Source organism: Chamaea fasciata, unplaced genomic scaffold (assembly GCF_029207755.1).
Source record: "Chamaea fasciata isolate MVZ Bird 193981 ecotype frontalis unplaced genomic scaffold, bChaFas1.0.hap1 SCAF_10, whole genome shotgun sequence".
In the NCBI taxonomy this organism is placed as follows: Eukaryota; Metazoa; Chordata; class Aves; order Passeriformes; family Sylviidae; genus Chamaea; species Chamaea fasciata.
This window is the reverse complement of record NW_027094095.1, coordinates 29,054,003-29,075,566: the sequence shown is the minus strand read 5'-3', so window position 1 is coordinate 29,075,566 and position 21,564 is coordinate 29,054,003. Positions and strand designations below refer to the sequence as shown.

Below are 21,564 nucleotides of genomic sequence, written 5' to 3'. Positions count from 1 at the left end.
GTCCTTTTTCAAGCACCAGGAGCAGACACCTTCCTGCACAGAGGAGACGGCAGCCTCTTGTGGGATAGCCAGGCAGAATCCCAAGGAAGAGAAGGCAGCAGGGGAAGGAAGGGCGATGCCACATCCCACTGGGCCCAGAACGCCTCTTGGTGTCTTCCCTGGATGGTGAGGGACCAGCCTCCGCTGCCCCAGCGCACGTCAATGTCCCCAGCACGGGGCTGGGCAGGGATGCTGCTGCCCGGCCTGGCCGAGGGCTCGGGTGTCCCACTGCAGCTCCCGGCCGTGAAGCCGGGAGCGATGGCCGGCACAGCCCCGCTACAGCCACCCCTGGAAGCGCTGGAAGGGCTTTTTCAGGAGGGACGGGCACAGGGGCGAGCCGGCAGCGGGACCAGGGTGAGAGGTGCTGCCGGGGGCCGCTGGGGTTTTAGCGGGCGGGCGGCGGGCTGGAATCCGCGTCCCCTGGCAGGGGGCGAGTGCAGGAGGAAGGAGAAGGAGCCCGGGGGCTGGAGCTGGCGGAGGGGGGTCCCCGCCGGGCGCCGCCCCCTGCCCGCGGCCCGGGCGTGGCGGGGGCCCCGCTGACCGCTCTCGGGGGCTGCGGTAGCGCGGGGACCGCGGGGACCGGCGGGCCCGGAGCCGCCTCCGCCCGCGCAGGCTCCGCAGCCAGCCAGGCACCGGGGCGCGCATCCCGCCCGCCGCCACAGCAGCAGCAGCAGGAGGAGGAGGAGGATGAAGATGAGGATGAGCGGGGCGCTGCGGGGAGCGGCGCCGGCTGCAGGTAGGAAGGAGGAGGCGGCGGGGAACCGCGGGGGGAGCCGCCCCATCGCCGCTGCCGCCGCCCGTGCGCCGAGCGGGTCCCGGCGCCCCGCGGAGCTCGGCGGAGTTGAGCGCAAAGTTTTTCCGCCGGGAGGGAGGCGCTGGCGCGGCGGAGCCGGAGAGGAGGCGGGGAGGGATGCTCGGGCAGCGCGGTGCCGCCTCGTCTGCCGGCCAGCCCTGCGCGGCTGGGACGTGCGAGCGGGGATGCGAGCGGCGGCTCGCCCGCAGGAGCCGCGCTTCGGGGCCGTGCGAGGGGATTTAACACTTCCACAGCCGGGCACGGGCAACTTAGAGCCGTAGTGAGCATCTCCGTGCTGGGAACGAACGTGAGACACCGCTTGCTTTCTTATTTGTGTGTGTGTGTGGCTGTGTGTGTGAGACTCTGGAGCAGGGTTTTCTCGCCATCCACCTCTGCGTGCCAGCCGGGAAGGGGCAACTTGAACCAGCTGTCCCCTCTTGGTTTAATATTTATAGCCTGAATAAATATTTTGTTGCCCTCCTGCCTTTTTCTCGACGCCTTCTTGTAGTGTGGATGATTAATCGGGGAGGTTAGTGGCCAATTAGGCATAACCTTGTAGAAAAATAATTATGTGAGGATATATGGGGTTTTACTAGTGATGTGATACAGAATACACCCAGATCTTGGTAGCTGCTTCCCCATGTGTGCAGATTCAGCGGGTTCTGGATTTTGAATGGAAATAAAAGTGTAATGACAAATACGTTACTTTCAGGGGAAGACTATTATTTTCCTTGCCAGTGAAATATACAGCAGCTTCAAAGTAAAATGTGCATGTCTGGGCATGTAGAAAGGGGTTCTCTTTTCCTGGTTAGTCACTAAATGTTTTTCTCCCTTTTAAAGATGGTCTTTCTAGTGGTGCCGGTTGCTTTGAATGTTTGGTTTTGCAGAATGAATTTCATTTCAGTGCCCTCGGAGTCTCGTGAGAAGAAGTGCACTGCTGTGTCTCCTGAGGCTGGTTGTTTTAACTGATCTTGTTAAATAATGCTATTATTAAATGATGGCAAATTGAAGCAAATGTGTTTTTCATTGCCCACAAGTTGTGGTTCTGAGCTAAATTTCTTTTTATGGCTGGAGAGGCTCTTGCACTGCAGTATTACAATACAGCCATATTAAAAAGGTCCTTGGAGCAAATAACCCTCTAATGCTGCAGCTACATTTTCAGTAGACTTCAGTAGTTCTGTGGCAAGTGATTATGTTGGATTTAAGGAATCTGGGCTGAATTGATTGTGCTTTTTTAATTGTGGTGTTAAACTGCTTGTAGACGTTCATGTGAGTGGTAAATCTAAAGGGGCAAAGCTCCAAACCCAAGGTTTTATTTGTGATGATTTTTTTTTTTTTGCAACAGGTTTTTCTGTATTTTTTTCCCTTCCTTCCTTCCTTCCTTCCTTCCTTCTCCCTTCAGTTGGCAGAGAGGTTTCCAGCTTAAACACCTTTCCTTAACCAAGCAGAGTGCAGTGGTAGATGATACCATCATTCTCCTCTGTGTATGGTTTACTCTGTCTCTGATGCTGCAAGGAATGAAGGCAAGTAAGACTAGAGATAAAAGGGAAAGAAGATTCCTGAGGTTGGTGGTGTTGGCAAATTGATTGATCAAGGTTTGCTCTGAGGAACCCCACTTGGGTCTAGATGGTTTCTTTGGGATGTCATGCTGAAAGCACAGGTCAGCACCTATCCTTCAGTGATTTCACACCAAATTCTCTGGTGTGTGCTTGGCAGGTGTGAAAAGCAGACGTAGAACTAAGCTTCTAATGTCAATATTTGGTGCTAAAAAATTAATTTTGAGCAGAAGACAAGCAGGTTGGTTACTTCTCTTTAACTACAGCTCTTCATTACTGGTTTTTTGTTTGCTCTAGTAAACAAACACATAGCTCTTAAAATTGAATTAAGTGTATAAACTGCTCGAACCAGAGAGGGGAGACAGACTAATAAATAAAGAATTAAGCTATTGTGCCACTGACTGGCTGATTACAGCTTTGGCCTGATCACTCAAGCAGTGTTCCAAGCAAGCTCTCCATGCCCAGCACCCTTTTCTCTGGACTGGAGGATGGGAGTGCTGGGGGTGACTGTGGGGTGATGCCTGCTTGGCTGACAGACACTTATTGCAGAGTGGCGCCCGCTGCTCTGTAATTTTGCCTCTGTAATGATTTTCTCCAGAGAGCTGACAGAGAATTAAAATGTTTACAGTCAGGTTTTTGGAAGGCTTCCTCAAGATGCAGAGAGGAGGGTAGGGAAGTCCATCCATTTTTAGATCTCGCTAATTCCAAGCTTCTGTAGCTCCTGTAGTCATGTTAATTTTTACTGGTTTTCATGGCAGAGGCTGTTTCAGAGCACAGGAGTGCAAGCACAGGGCAATCTTAAAAAGAAGTCAAAGTGGGAAAGAAAGAGTGGCTGAAAGAGATGTCTTACTCCAGTCTTTTGTTCAGGTTGTTCATGAAACCAAGGCAATGGATGAACAGTTGTACACTTTTGAAATTCAGTTTCAGTGGGAAGACTAACTTTGCATTCTGTGTTTGCTGTAAATGCCACATAATCTTGACACTACTTATCATAAAGGTACAAACCTCAAAGTTCTCCAGCTCAAGCCCATTTCTGCACTGGACCAAAACCATGGGAGCAGAGGAGTCTGTGGTGGAGGATGGGTGTCATTTTGTCATTTGCCGTGTGGATTTCAGCTGTGCAGAAAAGGAGCTGAGCTGGAGCCAAGGCTGGTACCCAGAATGGCAGTAGACGAAAAAAAGGTGTCAGTGATTTCTGGTGAAATCAGCTCTCCCCTTACCAAACTCATGTGTGTGCTGCAGATCAGGAACATGGTCTGTGCTTCTTTAACCATCTGATGCTGACCTAAAATCCCTTCGCAGATCCATCTGTGCTCATCAGGTGAGCCTCAGTCATGCTGGTGCCTGGTATTCACCCTCCTTTAATTTCCTCTCTCCCTTCCACACCCTTCACCAGGCATGTTTGCTGCAGAAGTAGGATGCTGTTGGAGGTTTCCCATCCCCCTGTTCCATCCACACTTTGTCAAGGGAATTAAGCATGATGTTGCAGCCAGCCCAGTGTGGAGCTGACAAATAGGGATCCCTTTACAGTGACACCTCCTACAAGGGGAAAAGGAGGAGGGTTAGTGTATTCCCTGTGTTCCCCATTTTCCTGACTGCAGCCTGACAGTTGCTCTCTTGGATTTTTAAGGATGTCCTTCTGCTTTCAGAGCTCTGAAGAAGGAATAAGTGATGTATTTGTGGGTTTATACTTAACCAGAGATGCAGGAGCAGGCTGGAAGTGAAAAGAAGCCAATCTCAACTGCTGCTAAGAGCTCTTGGAAGGGGGAATGAGAAGTATTCTTTTGAGTAACCTGGGTAGCAGGTGGAAATGACCCCATACACGGTGTCTATAAAACAGCGTGTTGGATAAAATGGTCCTATTACAGGAAGTGCAGAGGGCAAAAAACCTAAGCAGTCTTGACAATCATTTTGGGATTGTTCTGCAAGAAAATCAAAGGCTTGTCAGTTTTTGCTTTTATGCACATAAATCACCTTTGCTCCTCCTGTTTCATAAAATGCATGGGGTCAGGACTTTTCAGTTTGCCTCTACACTATGGTGAGTATTTACAGTAGAATACACATAGCACACAACAGGAGATTCATATTTCACAGCACTTTCATTTTTCATCAGTATGCCAAGTTAAAGAACCTCCAACTTCCCTTTAAAATAGCGTGAAGATTTGCAAGCCAGTTAAAAGGGATGAGAATACATTCTGATATTCCTCTTTTATAACCACAGATTGATGCATTCAACAGCCAACTCCTTTGATTCTTCCAACGTTTAAACATGAGTGACTTAGTGAAAAAAACACTGTATGAATATTTACTCCTGTTTTAATGTAGCAGAACCCTACTGAAGTCAAAGCAAAGTGCAGCTGATTCCTCAAGCTGAGGATATGGCCCAGCAAAGGACTTTCCTAATTGGCAGGAGGCTGGTTTGGTGCCATTCCTTGCAGGGCTATATTTTAGGGAAAAAAAAGAAAAAAAAAATAATAATCTTACTAATATCAGAGGGATTTCTCATTTGTGAAGTTAAATGCTCCTCAGTGAGAGGTGAGGGGATTACTCCAGCTCAGAGAGTGTTTTCCCTGACTAATATATCCAAAATGTATGTTGGGATTGCCCAGCACTGATAATTCACACACCTCTGGAGTGGAATACAGCAGCCATTCCGGGCTGGAAACATTATGCAGGAGGGGTTTAGGGAAGAGAAATGAAGAAAAACTAATCCAATTGAAACTGCAAGGGGAATTTAGGAAGCAGAATGCAATTATCCGAGTTGGATATTGGCCAGGACATGTTAGTTAACATTTTTGCTCTTGTGGGGATTTTCATGGGATCTTTAATGACGATGAATGGTCAGGGCGCTATTTTACATCTCATTTGAAAGCCCGAGCTTTCACTTCTTCATGAGGATGAAGTGAATGCTTTGCCTTCCTTCAAGATGATTTGCTTTAGTCAGTTTGCTTTCCTCCCACAGGGTCAGGGCTCTCTGGGCACACCTGCCTGGCAATTCCACCTGGCCACGGGGTTTCTTCACCCTGAGCTGCTGAGTCCGAAGGAAACCCCAATACTCAGCACTGCACATCAAAGCCCAATTCCAATTTGAAAGGTCTTCCTGTGGAGAAGATTCCCTACAGTTCAACTGGCCAAGGCATAGAATCACAGAATGGTTTGGGTTGGGAGGGACCTTAAAGGTGAAGTCATTCCAACCCCCTGCCACGCCGTATTTCCCTCCTTCCCTAAGCACCAGGCTCCCGAGTTTCTTCCCTGTTTTTTTGAAGACTAATGGATGGAAGAATCATCTGTCAATAGTAAATGTGATAAATCTTCCTGAAACTGGGGTTCCAGGAGAAAGGAGCTGATGCATAAAATATTTTCTTCTCTGTGATCACAATTTTCCGTTTAGCTCTCTGAACTTGAATCCCTTCTGAAACAAACAAGCAAACAGGCACTTCTCCTCTGTAAAAAATCAGTGTCTGGTTACAAATGTGGTTTTATATCAGTGCTTTTTGGTATTCAAGCAAGGAAAACTGTAGGATGGCAGTTTGCTTCTCAGTGGGGGGGAAGAGGCCTCCTCTTCTTTTGGAGGTTCAGGGATGGTGTGTTCGGTGTGATTCAGTCAAATCTCTCTCTGGGAACTCGGGGATTGCTCTGTATCCACTGAGTTACCTTTTAATCTGTTTATCAATGTGCTTGCAGACTATCTTAGAGGTCATGAAGCAGTGGCAGATGCTGGGAGATAAAATTAGATATGCATCCAGACTTTACTGTATAATTTTTGTTCACAAAAAGAGCAATGTGGTAGTAGATACTTTTTTTTTTCTTTCTTTTTCTTCTGTCTTGAGATTTTGTTTTCCTGCAAGATCCAGTATAGGTAGGCTGTGCTTCTAACCCACACATGCCACTGCTACCCATTTGCAACACAAATATTTAAAAGATAACAGGGTTATCTCCTCGTAGCAAAGCTTTTTGCTGTTTATATAAGAATTTCCTCCAAAACTCTCATGGTAGCATCAATGTCAATAATCTAAAATGCTTCAAAATCACTCAAAATATTCATAATGTATCAAGCGATACGTTTTGTATCCAAGGATTTTCTTCCTGAAATTTTTGTGTCTTTGTGGACAGTTTAGGTTGGTTTGTGGTCAGTGGAAGGATGGGTAAAGCCAATGTCTACATCCACTCGTCCTGAATTTCTGGTTAAAATTTAAGAGCTGACCACTCTGACTTGTTATGGTGCACTCCCTACAGAATTTGTGGGATTTCACAGGGGTGAGTGCTGGGGAGAGTCTCAGCACTCTGTTACTGTCAGACTCGCTTTAACTTACAGGTGGATCTTAATAGTGCTCGTCTCCTCTCAGGATGTGAATCGAAAGCCCAACTCTGAGCTTTTGAAGAATGTTCAGAACATGTGGGATATAATGTTAAGGGTCAAAAGGAATCATGATCGTTGTCCAAAAGCCTCAGAGGAAACCACTTTTTCTCATCTTTTAAAATAACGATGTCTTTGGTCCAAGGCTTCTTGCGTGGCTGTGTAAAGCTGGGTTTTGTCCCTCATAAACAAAGTCAACGTGCTTGGGGACCCCCCATGTAAATAAAGTGCCCATTCCATCTGCCTCTTGTAGCTTGACCCACAAAATCACAGCAAATGTTTCCACTGCCTGAAAGAATTGGATGAATATATTATGCTGGCCAGGTGTAAAGCTGTGATCTGTGACATTTCATGCCTCATGTGGGCATTGTGCTGTCATGTGGCACAGTGGGCTGCATTAAAAGAGTCTTTGGGGATAAAGAGAGACAATGTGGACAGAAGCTGTTGTTAGGCAAAATAAATTATAGAGTAGCTCATCCAGTGTGAGAAGGATTGGGAGTGATGTGGTTTCCAACATTGTTTTTTTCAGTAATTGTGCTGTTTGAATTGTGACCTACTTTAATAACATTCTATCGTTTTTAATATTTCTATATTCATTACATTTTATACACACTCAGGTGGTTTACTGCAAGCTGTGTGGAAATTACAATGAAGGTCAAGTGCTCTCTGTGAGGATAACTTATTACTGAAAATATTAACTGTTGTCATTACTGTTTTCCAACATGAAATTTTATTTGTCTGGTGAATGAAGGGATGATGTTGGGCTTGTGTTAAAGTGTATGATTACTGTCAATAGACCAAAGTCCTTCCAGTCACGGTTTTGAGATGTGCATGATCACTGAACAAGTCCACTTTAAATTGATTTATTTTTCCCTACACACTTAGGCTGGTAAAGGCCCTTATCAGAAATATCTTTAACTGGTTTATATAGATTTAACTTTTAAAAGCCTTCAGTAAGCTGAGGCTAAACTGAGATTTGCAAGTTTACCATTGAAATAACCATGCCTTCACTTGGCTTTGCAGCCCTTCAAATGAGCTTAAATTCATGCTTTAAATTATATTAGTTCAGTATTTTTCATGTGGGAAAGGCTTTGACCCACTGGAGGTCTGTGTAGAGTTGGAGTAAAGCCTTGGTTAGGGTTGAGAGCAGGCTCTCCATGGCCAGTGCTGGGGTCAGTTAAATCACAGGTGCTCCATAGTGGTTTTCCATAAAAAAAAGACCTTCTAACAGTTGCCCTGAGGTTAGTGGACGTGTAATTGTGAATTTTCACTGAGAGTTTGGGAAAATGGGACCAGGACATCACCTTCTCAAATCATAATCCCACTTTGGTAGAGCAAATATATTTCTTTTCTCAGAGCCATGGAAATCCAGGGGGAAAAAAGGGAAGCCTTGGAGCACCCTTGGTGTCCTTACTAATATATGTGGGATTCCAGTGCATAATTTCTTACACATTATTGAAATAGAATCATTTTTTTGTAAAGGTCAGCTGTCCACACTGTCTGAAGTGTTTCAGTTTTTATTATGCAGATTTGAGGTTCCTTTAGGAATCAAGGCTAAAATGGGCAGAATGAAGACAGAAAATTTGCAGTGAATATTCACCCTTTTGGCTGTGGCAGCAGATTGGGGATTGAAGCTTTACCGGCTCTCTCATTGCATTATCAAAATTCTTGCCTGCTGGTGTGATGTGATGGACTTAGAGGTTTCCCTGGTCCAAGGCCAAGGACATCTCAATTTACAAGTGTATCTAATTTTCCTTCTGAGCTATGTAATTCGAATTCTCTACAGTTGTGTCTTCTAAGTATAATCTGGAAGAAAAATGGAGTAGGTAGGTAAAAGTCCTGCTGTTAAAGTTCCTGTACTGCTGTGCTGGGTTTGGGTTGGACAGGTAAGTTGGGAAGGCAAGAACTGTTTCATGGAAACAAAAATGAGAGATTTTTGGCGGAATGTCTGTTTTCTGGGTGCAGTTGAGCTGGGCAAACCTTTCATGTCAGTCCAGCATAGGAGAGGAACAGGAGAAGGTTAGCCCGGGAAAGAGAGGACTTCTGATAAAGACATCTTAAACCCCCCTGGTGAACTGAATTGTCTTTTCCATTTAATGCAGTGGAGGGTGTCACACAGTGTGAGCAGGCAGCAGACACAAGCAGGACACCTCACACTGGTGATGTTCTCTAGGAAGGCTCAGTGCCTTGGGATCTTGAGGGGGCTAAACCTAACACAGACCAAACAATCTCCTGCAAGAGTTTGTGGCGGAGCTGAGGACCCAGACTGGGGGTGGCACTGCTTCTGGCATAGCTGTGCCAGGCTCACAAATGTGATGATCTCGAGATGTGCGTGCTCCTGGTGGCTGCCAGGGAGCCAAGGCTGCTGCACACGGGGCCAGCTGGCCCTCTGCTCCCAGCCAGAAGGGATTTCTCACACGGAGGTGAAGAACTCAGCCAAAAGCCAGTGTGGAGCAGTTCATCTCTCCCCTGCTGTCACCCAGGTTTGTCTTGAGTCAAAGCTGTTTGAGTGTGGGACACAGCAGAAGTTGTGTCTGAGACAGGCAGCAGCGTTGGAGGAGAGGTGTTATCTTCTAGCAGGGCACCCAGTGTTGCAAAGGTGCAGAAAACTGAAGTAATTGGTTGCGCAGGTGATTTATTTTGCTGTAGTTTTAAGCAATGACTTGGGTTTAAGGCCTGTTATTTCCCTTACTCAGTGATAGGTGCTCTACCCTTGGTGTTTGACAGGGTAATGATGTCTCTGCTGGAGCTGCTTGTTCTTATCCAATACTTGTGATGGATGTGTCTGTATCCATCTGTACCGGGCTCTAAAAGGACTCAGCAGAATTTTAAATGTATATATTAAAAAAAAAAAAAAAAGTTTAGAAACCATTATATTCCGTTTAGGTCATGTTTGAAGCTTTGTTCGAAGCTCAGGATATAGAAACTCCATTTTTATTGGAAGTGGAGAACCTTGGGTAATTGCTTGACATGAGGAATTAGGGCTTAAGAAGAACACTAAATACCATGAGACTTGTGATAAAATCTTAAGCACTGCATAAGCCACCGAGGGCTGTCAGGTTGTAATTAGGTTTGATCATTATCATCTTGAGCCAGGTTTGCACAGGGTGCTGGGACTTGGAAGGCCACGTGCCCCATTGCCAATTCCACGAGCAGCTCAGAACCCTTCCTTGGTGATGGTGATACGGGCTGCCTGGACATTTTTTTCATTTCCTTTGCACTTTTGCCTCTTTCCTTCACAGGTTACTTTGCACAAGCTCAGGTTATCTCATGCCCAACCACCAGGAATGCCACCAGGAATTCCTCTCCTGTGGAGACCTGATCAGGGATGAACATCACTGTTGTTCCTGTTGGTTTTGGTTTGCCCAATTCTTTCTAATTCTGGAGATGGAGGAAGTAGTTTGAATTCTAAATGGTTGTCTTTGAAACAGGCTGTTTTTCTGTGCAAATGCTTGTCTGTTTTGATAACATTTGTAAGCAAATCTTGAAAAAATATAGTATTAATCTTAATATTAAAGTAAGAATGTCACCTTATGCAGTGCCCTAGGGTACGTTTCTTAGTGGTAGGACCTGGAATAGAGTTTATTAATAATTCCACTTATTACAGACTCTGTTGCCTTCAGATTACCATTTCAAGTGCAAACACACAGTGGAGATTACACATGGCAACATTTAAAAAGCAAAGTTCAGATGCTGTAATTGCACAATAGAGTCGCTTGGAATTATTTAATAAAAGAGGCATACAAAAATGTTCCTCGCACTAATTTCATTAATAATGTATTTTGCATTTGGCTGGAGACATTTGGCTGGCAGCTTTTCTTTCAGGGTGCTGTGGAACAAAAAGCAGTAACCCACGAAGATTTCCTCACTGGGGTCAGGCTGGACCTCATGGCTGCTAAGAGCAGCAAGGAGATCACAGAGCTCTGATTTCAAAAATACAAACTAGGGAATGGAATAGCGTTTTTCAGCTGTCAGCAGATGGGAACAGAGATGGGAGAAATTGTGATCTGTGAAGGAAAATGGCATGTCCATCGAAGCTGGTTATTTGATGTGTATCCTGATTTATTTTCCCTGTTCACTGAAGAAGCAGTGTGGACACACACACTCACTGCTGTGCCAAAGGCCTTCACAGGAGCAGTTTATGCCACAGCAGCCTCTTCTGCCAGGGAGATTTCTCTTCTAGTTGCAAACATAATATTTTACCTTGCAGATGTCAATGCTGGCGCTCTGGTTCTGCCTCACCTTTGCTTCCCCTGCAGCTCCCACACCTGATGGTGCTCCCAGCCCTGCAGTTGCCTGGCTAACTCACTTTCTGCCTCATTTGCTTCCCAATGACTGCTGAACACCGTTCCTAAATTCAGGAGCAGCCCACCTCTGTGACTGCCTGCTCAGTTTGCTGCAGTGGCAGCGTGTTTAGTGACTTCTCTTTGAAAATGTTACAGCCATACATCCTTGGAATTGTGGAGCTGGGTTTTGTTACCTTCACCAAAAGGAGGGAATGAACACTGGGGGAAAACTACCCCACTGAGGGCACTGTGAGGAATTCCAGCTAAGGGATTCAGCAGGGTGGAGCTGGTGCCAGGGGTTGTTGGTACCTCGCTGTGTGCTTTCCTAAGAAAAGCAGGAATCCCTGGTTACCTGATCCACCCTGAACATCTCTAACAAATACCAGGTCACTTGTGTTGTTGGTACTTTGCACTTGAAGAAGGGAATGCCAAGGTTTTGGAGAGGTTTAAATATTGTTTTTTTCACTGAGAAGAGACCTTCTTTTGAGTAAACCTAAAGCAACTTGAGATCACTGTCTTGGAGTTCTGAGCTCCTGTCAGCGTGGTGCCCACAGTGACACAAACACACGTCAGGGTGTGAGCTGTGAGTGCTGTTCCCCATCAGTTGTTTTTCTCTGTACAAAACGATGTATTCGGTCCTTGGTGGCTCCCAAGGGAGAGTCTTGGAGTGATTCCCTTCTCACAGGTACATCCGCAGCTTTGTGGGCCCTCACTGCTCTGGTTGGTGACTCTTCGGTGGGAAGATGAGCAAGTGTGAGTCTGGGTTTTTTTAGTTTCTTTTGTTAAGATTCTGCTCAGTGTGAGTTGAGTCTGTTTTAATCAGTCCACACTAGTGTGAACCGTCTGTGGCTTTTTTTCCCATGTGTTTGTTTTTAAGATCTTTATTCCATCGTATTTAAGGCCTTTTTTTTTAAATCCCTGGGTGGGTGTATCCAGATTCCATTGCAGTTCAGGCACAGAACTGTGATTGCCCACTTTGTGCACTGTGTTAACCAACCCCCCCCTTTCATGTTGTATATCTCCTGTTGTTTTTATCAATTTCCCACCTATTTAAAAGTCCTATGTCTGATTTCAGAATCCCAGTGTCTTATATGCTGGAAAATAGATGGTATTTTTGCTACGAAGGTCTCTAGGTACCATACTAACAGCACAGAAATAAAATCCTACATAAACTCAAGTCGTTTTTCCTTAATTCCTTAGCTAATTGGGGCAACTAATAAAGTAAAATTGGGGCTGAGACATGGCATTCATGTGCTCTGCTGTATTCTGTGGACATCTGATTTGTAATTGCAATGTTGGTTGTTTTGTAGGTGGGATATTATTTCAGAGCTCAGCATTGGAGCAGGAGAGCTGCTTGTGATTCTGTTGGAGGATGGGAGAGACAACAGAACGAGGCAGAAATGTTTTTTTTTTTTTGGTGCTTTTTCTCTTGGAGGAGGCTGAATCTGAGAGCCTTGGCACTGTTCCATAGCAGAGGAGCTTGCAGTGATGCTGCAGTTTTGTTGGTGCCACTGCAGACACAAAGGCTAAAACAAATCAAACTGAGCTGAGAGGAGCAGATGGGGCAAGTGAGAAGTTGGGAAATCATTCAAAGTGTTAGACACCGAGTGATTTCAATTTTCCCGAGACAAGTGGGTGCTGTGGCACAACATGGCTCTTTCTGACACTCAACACACGTGAGACAATTTTGGAATAAAAGCTGCATCAGGTGTTCTGTTTCCAAATTTCCATGCCTGAGGGGGAGAGTTTGCTTTTGGCAAGGATGGCTGTAAGGGGGGCTGGGGTGGTGAAAACAAGCTTATCATGAATCCTTTCAGGTGTTTTGTTGACTACTCTGAGCAGAGTGTGTATAACAAATGAGCAAAGTTCCTCCACTGGAGGCAAAAATGGAATTTAGAGCGCTATCACAAGGCAGTGGGGGGTCAAAGAAATTGGACAGATACCTCCTTGCTTCTAGAAATGTTGTCTTGGTTTTAATGTTCTCCTCAAAGAATACAATTCTCCCCCACAGCATGGGAATAAGCAAAAGAATAAACCCCTCACTTGGATAAATATAAATGTTGGAAATTTTGGCATCATCAGTAATGAATCCACAGAAATTCCTTGAAATGTGTGACCTGTATCCCTCTGTAACACTCTTCTTTGGTTAAGATTCCCCTTTAAGGGCTTTGCTTTCTTTTTAAAGTGTGGAAATGAGATACAAAGAATTCTGGTCTCACCTGATAATTGTAGCCTTAACATGATTTTGCAGTATTTACTGTTTATAATAAATAAACAGACTGCAGATAATTCCTGCTTGAAAAGCTGTAGGGCACAGAAAAGTTGGGTGGAGGAAAAATGTGTATGATAAGGCATAGTTCCAGCAGAAAGAAAAGGAACTTAAATAGCACTTGGATTCTTTCCATCCACCCTACAAAGAAGAAAATTGGTTTGCAGGAAATATAGGTCATGGCAGTGTTCTGGCATCTTGATGTTGCTGTTTTGTAAGTACACTGGATAGCTGGCAGCGCAATTTGGGACTCCCATTAGAGCTGCTCTTTGCTGTCAGCCTTAAAGGCCATTTAATATCCCTTATCTGATCTAATGCGCTCCTCACACAGACAAAGAAAATTTAAAAGATGCTGTGAGTTTGGGGGATTTCTGTTTGTGTTTGGGTTTTTCAATTTTTTAATTTTTCTGTTTTTAAACGAGTTACTGAAAGCCAATTTGGAGACACTGCCTGTTGGTTCATCCAAAAGTCAGTTGCTTCAGTAAGAGCCCAAGGATCAAGAAGCTCCGTGAATGAGGCATTGAAGGGAGTTTTTTCTCCCCTCTCCATGATAAAGCAAAGGAGAAAATTAAACCTTGCATTATTGTGCCGCGTGGTTTTACAGATACCACCTTATTATTGGAGAAGAGCCTTGGCTTTTTGAACATGGACTTTGATTGGCAATTGATCTGATTTCTTTGTGAAATTAAGTTAAATTAAATTTGTGTAAATTCTTGTGTTAGGAAGAGTTTTAAAGAATTGTAGGTAGCCTTCTCCTACCCATCCCACAGTACTGCTGTAGTTTTAGGAGTTATAATCTGTGTATAAACACACCAGACTTGCTAAAACAGCTTCATCTTCACCTATATTTTCTTTTTAACTGTTTTGTCTTGAATAAGGCTGGAAGTTAATAAATCCATGAAATCAGATGAAATCAAACTCCTTGTACCAAGTAGGGCTGCACTGAAACAAAACCCTTTTGTTTCCAGTGAAGCAGGATTTTTTTTTTTTTTTTTAAACATGCAATAAGGAAAATTTCCTGTGATGACAACTAGGTTTTTTTCTTTTGGGTGGATCTAAGTATGAAACCAGTGATATTGTACCTTAGTTTCTTTGTTTCTTAGTTTCTTCTTATCACTTTCAGCAGGATTTGCAGCACTGATTCTTTGAGTCCTGAACAAGGTGGTTGTGTGTGCACACATGCTGGTGTGATTTCTAAAAACAGTAAAAAGTAATACCTTTAAAAATCTATTTATTTTTATTTTTTTATATAAAGATGTAAAAAAGAGCAGACAGAAAAGCCTATCAGTTGTGTATATCTGATTGAAATGCATAGATTCTTGTACATAAATTATTATTGCATGCAGTTGCATGAACAAATGGAAAAGCTGGGTTTAGGACCCCTTGAAAATAATCTCTTGCTGTTAGACATGCATATCATTTAGATATATTCTTGTCTACGCAGTGTATAATTTTTCAGTGGCTCTTTGAGAGGTAATTGTGGAAAGGAAAATGTGCTATGTGAATATGGTGCTTCAAATTGTTGAATGCTTCCATGAGAAAATATATGATTAGTCTGCAAATAATCTCTTCAAAGGCCCTATTGCAATTCTGAACTCTCAGATGGCTTGGGTAGTCTTTGCTCTCACTTTGGAGGGACTAAGAATGTTAAAACCATTTACATGTATTGTCACAAAATAATTTTATGGGGTTGATCCTGCCTGACACGATGCTTCACACCATGATGGAGAAATTCATAAACGTTTTCTCCCATTTGATGCTCAAGAAGCACTTAAAAGCGCTCATTTCTGTGGGAGTTATTTTCTCTCTTTATGTCCAATTCATAGATTATGGTGAAGTGTTCATTTTTATGGTATTTACAAGAAATCAGTAGAGCCAGCTTGCTCACAACACTCTCCCTCCACCCCCTGCCCAGATTCATCCTTGCAGCATCCTGGAACAAAGAGAGCTGAGACTCTGAGCCGTGCTCGGATCTGATTCAAGAATGCATTTCCCTGTAGTAAATTTTTAAGAGGCTGAGTTGTTTGTGGTCAAAGAGTCTAAGGTTATGTCCTTTATAGTAAAGGAAGAGTGGTGGTTAATACTAATTTTAATTTAGGATGAAGTTCTCAGTCTTATGTTTCCCAGCCGTGAGGTGTGGGGGAGAACCAGCTGGCTGTAAGAGAGGTGTGTAGGGTTCAGCCTGATCCTACAGTTGTTTTAGGTGTTGCTTTTAGTCGCTTGGGTAACACATTCATTTTATTTCTGTTGTTCTGAGGCTTTGGCCTCTGTTCTCCATGAAGAGCTTGGGCAGCACAAGGTAAACACCAGTGCTGGTTATATCCCCAATGCTCCCTGCTGAGGGAAGGTTATGGGAAAGGTTGTGGTGAGAGAGCTCTGAGGAGCAAAGCGTGTCACACATCATCACACTGCAGAGGTGTGGAGATGACACGTTGATTCTGTTACTCAGTCCCCTCTGGGTGTCTGTGACCAGGTGATGACATTGATTTATCACAGAACTTCAGCTGCCTTTCACAAGTTCACGATAATTTATCAGCCTGTGCACCTAAGAGTGAGCAGCTCCTTTAGAACTTTGTCTTGTGTTCTGTGGAATTAGTGATTTAAAAGGTGTGCCCACAGGACGTTAAATAGCTGCGCTGGTTTGGAATTCATATTTGATTCAAACCATTTGGTTACCACACCAAACACAGCTATGCTCAATAGTTTGGCAAATATTAGAATTTAATTTGTTGAGAAGTATAAGAAAAGGAGCTCCTAGTTTGGGTTAGTCTGCAATAGAATTAATGCAGCAGAACAACCTTTACCAGAACTTACTGCTGTCCCCTGTTTCCAGCTATTGGTTAGGAATGTCTTACTCTGTTTGTCACCAGGGGTTTGTCACCTGGGGCAATGCTGGGATGTGGCTGTAGCAAAGAAAGGCTCCTTCTGGCCAGTGCCCGGTGCAGTTTGGGTCCTGAGCCTGCCCAGTGTGCTCTGTGTGCTCTGAGCTCACTGCTGCACACACACAGAGCTCCGCCCGGGCTGTGCTGACCTTTCCAGGAGCCCAGGGCTGCCCTGGAGATGCCTCCCTGCCACCCGACATCAGCTGGTATTTTTGGCAAGGCTGTATTTCAGTGCTTTGTGAATTTTTCCCAGCTCAGGCTTGCTTTTCTGGGATGAGGAGGAGCTGCTGTTGCTGCATAAATTCGAACTTCTTCTGTTTCCTTCTGTATTTCTTAGTGGGTTTCTGTGTTGTTGGATTGCTGTTACTTTGTTCTTTGAGATTTCTGACAAGGTCTTTTCATCTCCCTGCAAAGCTGGCTGCTCTTGGATCTGCCTAAACGGGATTATTTGTCTTCCAAGTTAGAGTGGTGAATGCATCCGTGACTCCAATTAAAAATCCACTTCTGTTTTTGCTCCCCATTGTGATAGCAGGTCTCTTCCCCATACTGTGAGATGTTTCTGCACAACGAAGGGACGAGCAGCTGCTGTTTTCCCTTCTGGCCACCCCAGCACTGGTGGTCAGGGTGCCAGGAGTTGTGTTTCAGTGCCTGTTACCTCTGAGACAGCTTGGACTCCTTCACTGGCTGCTAAAATTTCCTTCTCTATGGGAGTGTGGTTGGCTTCAGACACTCTGTAGGTTCGACTCCAGAATCCCAGTGGTTGGCCTCAAGTCTCCCCAGGCACCTTCTGCCAAAGGCTCCAGGTCAGACCATGGGTCCTGGCTGTGGACTAGAGCACGTTCTTCACCTCTGATCCTGTCCTGACTGGGCCAAGGGCCACTGCAGGAGCAATCTCCTGCTTGATCTGAACAAAGGCTTGTTGTTGTTTAGGGCCCCAGTGGAAATCGTTCTTCTTGCAGGTAACCAAGCAGAGAGGGCTCACAATCTGTACTTAAAAATGTGCATTCTCCAAAAACATATGGCACCTCAGTCCCCACTTGGGTGCCAATAAATGTATTTGTCCTGGATTACAGCAAGTTTGTGAGAAAACCTCTGAATGGGATCCCTCCAGAAGAGCAGACTCAAGCAGCCCCTCCCCAAACTGGGTCAGGAAAAAAATTCATTGGAGAAAAGTGGAAAAAACTATTTATTAAACAAGCAAAGTATCCACAAGCATAAAAAATGAATAAAATGAAGCAATAAAACCTCTTGCTGTTCAAAGAGATGGCAAATTCAGAACATCCTTGTCGCGGAGAGTAGATTGGCTGGCTCAGCCTCTTATCAGTCCCTCTGGAGCTGGAAAATGCCATCCTGGGCCCTGGTGGGCCACGGGAATGAGCTCCTGGTGCTCTTCTGGATTTTCAGTCCAGAGCAGGTTTGAAGAGTTCCAAGAAAAAAGAAAGAAAAAACCCAAAACAGTGCAGGGAACTTCTCTTCCTCAGCTAGCTAAAAACAACTAAAAGCAAAGGAGATCTCTGTCCTGCTGTCTGTCCGTGCTGCAGACAACACAGTCCAGGAGCAGAATGTGAAGCAGTGAGTGCAGTTTCTGAAAACAAACTTGTCCCTTCTCTTCCTCCCCACTTCATTCTCAGACCCAGTCTTAAAGGTGCAGAAAATAATATCCAACATAATCGGAACAGGTAGGGGATACAAACATCATAAAGTCACCCTACGACCTCCTCCAGGGAAGCAGTCCTCTGGGGAGGCATGGGAGTCTTCTGACTCCTGGTGTGCCTCCCTCAAGGGTAGAAGGGTGGAATACCACCATTCTATTTCCATTTCAAGTTCCATAATCCTATCAGAGGGCACCATGTTCTCCAGGGAAGCATGGGACTCCTCTGAGTCCCAGTGGGGCTCCCTCAAGGGTAGAAGGGTGGAATACCACCAATCTATTTCCATTTCAAGTTCCCTAATACTCCTCTGTCTTGCAACTTCCTCCCTAAGGCTGGCCAGCGGTGAACAGAAATCTGTCACTTGTTGAGTCCACTGGCACAGTTCTTCTCTAAATAAGCTCAAACACTCCACATAGGAATGGGTCTGGACAGACACATCCTTTTTGGGGGGTTCTACGCACGCTTTTGGACGTAGAAGTGTATGGCTACATACACTTCCACTAACTGCAGGTTTTGATTGTGTAAAATCCATTACTAACAGCAAAAGCCCAAAACTATCCAACCAACAGAACAGCAAAGCAAGTAAACCTACAGCCCTGCCTGTTTGCCCTGCCTGTGTGAACTGCAGTGCAAACTGATGCGCCACTTCCCTGTTTCCCTGCTCCTCCTCGCCGTGCTCTGGGTGCCTGAGCTCCCTAGAGCTGTCTTTTAATCAGCCCTGCTGGTGCTGGAGGGAAATCCTGCCTTGCTCCTGCGTGGCCAACAAAATCCTGTAGAAGGGTGTAGTTCTCTGAAGATCCAGCTGTGGTCTCGATGGATCTGGTCTTCCTCTGGGAACCCAGTGGAAAGATGGAACCTGTGTTCCAAACCTCTGATTATATCCAGGTGGGAATGCTCGGCTCCTCCCGCTGGGTGGAGCCTCTCACAATGGGGTGAGCTAATTTTATCAGTCATGCAGTGAGCCTTAATGGCCCATTAACAGAAGATATCTCCTGGAAGGAGGATTGGTTGTGGAAGTGATAAAGAACTCTGCTCCACCTGGGTTTAACAGCTGGTAATAGAAAACATACTTTTGGATTTTAGAGGTTGTCAAAGTCGATTTTGGTGGTTTTTGGGGCGATTTTGGGAGTTTTAGAGCAATTTTTGTGTCTTTCAAAGTTTTTTTTTTTGGGTGCTTTTTGGACAGTTTGGGTTGATTTTGGGGGGGTTGGGGAGGATTTGGGGAGTTTTGGGGTGATTTTTGAATTTTGGGGGGATTTTTGGGGGAAAAGGGATGGAAAAGGGGAAAAGAGGATGGAGAGGGGAAAAAAAAAAAGGATAAGAAAGGTGGGAAAAGAGGGAAGAGGATGGAAAAGGGGGAAAAAGAGGGGAAAATGGGACAGAAAGGCTAAACAACCTCAGTCATTCTACAGGATCCTCTCTGCTCCAACAGAACCACATCTGTCACTCCAGGAGGACTCAACTGGACTGTTGGGAAACACAGGTGGACGTGACTTAAAGTCCTGTTTTAGGATGGCGGATGATCCATGCTTGCTCAGGAGGCCGAGCGTGGTTTCATTAATATCTCTCTTGTTGGACATGTCCTGCCCCCTGCTTTAGTTCCCCTGGCTCACCTGTCATGCATTCAGGTGATTTTGGGCCCAAACGTGGTTCTCTCACCATCACAATCAGTTCCAGAGGTGTTAACTGCCATCAGCTAGCCTGTCCTTCTCCTGTCACACAGTGACAGTGCTGTTTTTTGGTGGGTGCTGCTTTTGGGGAATTTCTAACTCACAGAAGGTGCCTCCACCTCAGGATATGCACTCTTTAAAATGTATCTTTATGAATTTAGAAATACAAACTTTTTTTTTTTTTCTGGGTGTTTTATTTTTGGGGTTTTTTTCGCCCCAAATAAGCCCTGTAACGAGTTGATCCTTTGACACACCCACAGATAAGATGATCCCAGTGAGAGAAGCTGTTTTATGATTTTCATTTTGGAAGCTATTCAGGGAAATTACTGTAGGCTTTTTGAGAAAATTAGTGAGAGCATGGAAGGACCACAGAAAGGTTTTTTCCCTTAAGATTTTAAGTAGGATCTTATGAAGGGAAGCAAAAACCCCAAATCCCTGGTAATGAAAGAGTTTTTTAAATAATGTAATAAAATTATGCAAACTCTAGGTTTGGATGCGGGTAAGTTCTTAGCTGTTCCTCCTAGTGAAAATTTTATTTTAAATTAGTACTTTTAGAAGGAAAAGGAAGTTACTTAATTACTGCTCCAAATGTGTGTGTATGTATGGAGGGGTGTGTATCCCCTTTGAAGATGTTAAAGAGTTTGGATTTAGGATGACGTTAAAAAATGAATGTACAACTTGTAGGAGTGAAATGATCAAGGCAACCACTCTGTAGGGCTGTGGGAACCTCAGGGGCTCAGCTCGTGATGAATATAATCAGCTGAAGTTTTTATCCTGGGGGGAAAAAAAGAAGTGAATCGAACCTCTGGGTCTTTCACAGGAACTTTTAAATTATTTGAATTGGAGAGGGGCATTTCTTGGTGCTTGAATTAGATAAATGTTTTGTGGGTATGCATATATATGATCCAGGGCGTGGAGAACTGGAGAATCTACACGTGGATTTCCGTTGAACAAAACGATGTCTTTGACTCTTAATGACACAGCTCATTAAAGGAAGAAGTCAGATGGCTGGAATAACTTAATCTAATTCTTGTAAATGTGAGCCACACGTGGAGCGTGCCATGCTGAACTGCAGCGAGGGGAATAGCAGAGCAGGTGCTGCTGTGGAGGATCCCAGCAGTATCCCGTGAAACTTTACACTAAATACCAAATAACTTGGAAATGTGCCTCGTCTGTGCATGGGGCTAATTGATTTCTGAGCCACTTGGTCTGGAGGCTTGTTTGTATTTAAGGTACTCTTTGGAATCCCTCGCTCTGGACTGTTCCTTTGTGCACACCAGACATCAGGGTCCTTCAGGTCAGACAGCAGCCACGCTGAAGCCATTCCAGGAACTTTTTGGCACACTTTCACATCAAAGGACAGATACTGTGCCTGTGCTTCTGGCATAATCTGGGATGTGTTAAGCCCAAGACCATCTTCTTGTAAACACTTGTGTGAATATATATATATTTTTTTTAATGTTGCTGTCATGGGGTGTAAGCAGAGTGTCAGGGGTCTGGACAGGTCTGTGTGGCTTCACCATCACCATCAGTGCAGATGTGTTGGGTGAGGTGTCAGTGCTGCTGTTTCTTCATTAGATCCTCATGAGGGAGTTCAAGGATGCTCTGTGAGAAACTCCCTTCTACATCCTTCTCCTTCAGTGTGATGCCTTCAGTATCCCAAACTGTGCTTGAACCCCTTCCTGCTTCTGAGTGACACAAATATCTGTGTGGGATGTGGGGTTTCTCCTCCCCTCCTCTAGCCTCTTCTCCCCAGTATTATTTTCAGGCTGGGAATAGCACATTGACCTATTTAAAAATAACAGCAACAACAACAACAAAAAAAAATAAACCCAAACAAAGAAATCCCCACCTTGAATGACTGAATTTGTCACAATAATTAAGTATGGTAGCTACAGCTCTGGATGCATTTCACCTGCTAAGAGCTACTGCAGTCAGCACCATATGGTGGCCTTTTTTTTTCCCCCTTTTTAATAGACTTAGAACAGCAATTTGTTTCACCCGTGAGCCAGCACCATGGCATGCATTGCTTAGCAGAAACAACATAAGACTGGTGAGCT

General features: G+C 44.7%; 1 protein-coding gene across 1 annotated transcript in view; it reads left to right on the top strand.

The window, feature by feature from the left end:
- The first annotated feature begins 1,118 nt into the window (after positions 1 to 1,118).
- DAB1 (DAB adaptor protein 1) overlaps positions 1,119 to 21,564 on the top strand; it is a 414,806-nt gene continuing 394,360 nt past the window's right edge. Inside the window, exon 1 of the mRNA XM_066192894.1 lies at positions 1,119 to 1,139. The gene's annotated coding sequence lies outside the window, so the exon portion shown is untranslated. The remainder of the gene's footprint in view (positions 1,140 to 21,564) is intronic.